The sequence below is a fragment of the Priapulus caudatus genome, unplaced genomic scaffold (genome assembly GCF_000485595.1).
Source record: "Priapulus caudatus unplaced genomic scaffold, Priapulus_caudatus-5.0.1 Scaffold1621, whole genome shotgun sequence".
In the NCBI taxonomy this organism is placed as follows: domain Eukaryota; kingdom Metazoa; phylum Priapulida; class Priapulimorpha; order Priapulimorphida; family Priapulidae; genus Priapulus; species Priapulus caudatus.
In genome coordinates, this window is record NW_014578682.1 from 72,592 (window position 1) to 74,786 (window position 2,195).

Genomic DNA, 2,195 nt, shown 5'->3' on the forward strand with positions numbered 1-2,195 from the left:
GTAGGACCTTGGAATAATCATTCTGAAGATTACTCAGAATGATTCCCTCAGAATGATTACTCCAAGGTAGGACCAGTGTTGGATAAGTAAATAACTTTGCTGTCTGTCGTGACCAAGGATATTTGATGGGTTATAGTTTGCGATGATAGCCATGAAAGTAATGAAAATTGGGTTGCAATTGAAATGGAGTGCGCGCTGCAAGATCCGGCTGTACGTTTGACCTACATTTTTGATGGACAGTGTGCGTAGCAGTGAGCTCAGATTCTTTTCACAGATAAACTGGTTCAGTGTTTTGCTGATTATCATAGTAGCTCTAGTAACTATCTAGCCCGTGTGCAGTTGCCGCTGGCCAGCGGCAACTGTACGCGGGCTATAGTTACTAGAGCTATTGTCATAGCTGCTCCATGGTGGAAACGTATTCAGAATTCTGAGTCTGAAGACGTTGCTGTTCACACTTCTCTTCTCGTTACAGACAAAATGTCTGCATTCTAGATGATTCTAAATGAATTATATTATTTTACAACTTATTGATTGATGTGTAGTTATTGTTATGTAAGTTATTGTTTGTATTATCACATGGTTCCAGGAAACTGAGTGCTCCTGCTGCTACCTTCTTGACCGAATCAGTTGTAACCAACTTGTAATCAGCCAGAATTAATCATGAAGGTGTTCGTATTCCCCCTAGCAACAACGGCAGCAACTTTTCTCTGCCGGTTGGTTGAACCAAGAGTAGATAATAACACATAGATATTATCTACTCTTGGTTGAACTCATGTGTAACATGATGGCACCCCTGTAGCATTGAGTCAGCTGCCACCTGTGTGTGACTCACTGTCACATGCTTTTTCTCCCCCAGCACGAGCCTAGCCTACTACTACCCACGTGTCTAGCTAGCTCCTACTCCTGACAGCTTTTGTTACATAGCCCGGGTCGTGCTAAGAGCATTCCTGCCAGTAACACACGCCCGCCTATGCAGTCTTCAACCTTAATTACACAGGATTTCGTGGAAAAGCAAACTGCACGCATCATTGTGTGTGCGTTTTTACTGGCTGCTAAATTGTGTGTACCATGCAGAGACCTTGTGACCAGCAGTTCTGCCCTTCCAACTTGAAAGCCTCGTGAAAAAACCGCTTTCAGCTATATGCGTGTTTGTTTATACTCTGTGTACATGTTTACATTTCACGTAACTTGCAATTTTGTGTTTTTTTGTATGATATTTCACACTGGCTCTCTCCCTCTCCCCCTCGCCCCCTCTCTACCTCTCTCTCTTCATCTCATTGCATACCGTTATTGTATCTCCCGAACGAAGTTCGTGGGGATACTATGGGTTTGGCATCTTCCCGCCGCCGCCGCCGCCGCAGAGATTTCCTTGTGAACGCTCTACCGGCTGAAGTTCTTCTCGGATCATCTTTAAATTTCGCATAAAGGTGCCTAGCAAGAAAGGTAAGCCGCAACTGACGCCTGAGCCACGAGTCCCTTCCAGTTCTAACAAAGAAAGTGTAGCATTGCCCCTAACACCTACGTCACTGCCTCCACCTACTGACTGTCCCCTAAATAACCTCAACACACCCAGTTCTAACAAGCAAGGTACGCGCCCCTACACCTACGTCACTGCTACACCTACTGACCGGTCCCCTAAATAACCTCAACACACCCAGTTCTACAAGCAAGGTACGCACCCTACACCTACGTCACCGCTACACCTACTGACTGATCCCCTAAATAACCCCCACACCCAGTTCTACAAGCAAGGTACACGCCCCTACACCTACGTCACCGCTACACCTACTGACTGATCCCCCTAAATAACCCCCACACACCCAGTTCTACAAGCAAGGTACACGCCCCTACACCTACGTCACCACTACACCTACTGACTGTCCCCCTAAATAACCTCAACACACCCAGTTCTACAAGCAAGGTACGCGCCCCTACACCTACGTCACTGCTACACCTACTGACGTCCCCTAAATAACTCAACACACCCAGTTCTACAAGCAAGGTACGCGCCCCTACACCTACGTCACTGCTACACCTACTGACTGATCCCCTCTAAATAACCTCAACACACCCAGTTCTACAAGCAAGGTACGCGCACCCCTAACACCTACGTCACCGCTACACCTACTGAGCTGATCCCCCTAAATAACCCTCAACACCACCCAGTTCTACAAGCAAGGTACACGGCCGCTTAA

The 2,195-nt window shown here is 46.9% G+C and overlaps 1 protein-coding gene across 1 annotated transcript in view; it reads left to right on the top strand.

Moving 5' to 3' along the window:
- Positions 1–2,195, top strand: part of LOC106817181 (cathepsin L-like) — an 11,733-nt gene that overhangs the window by 3,073 nt on the left and 6,465 nt on the right.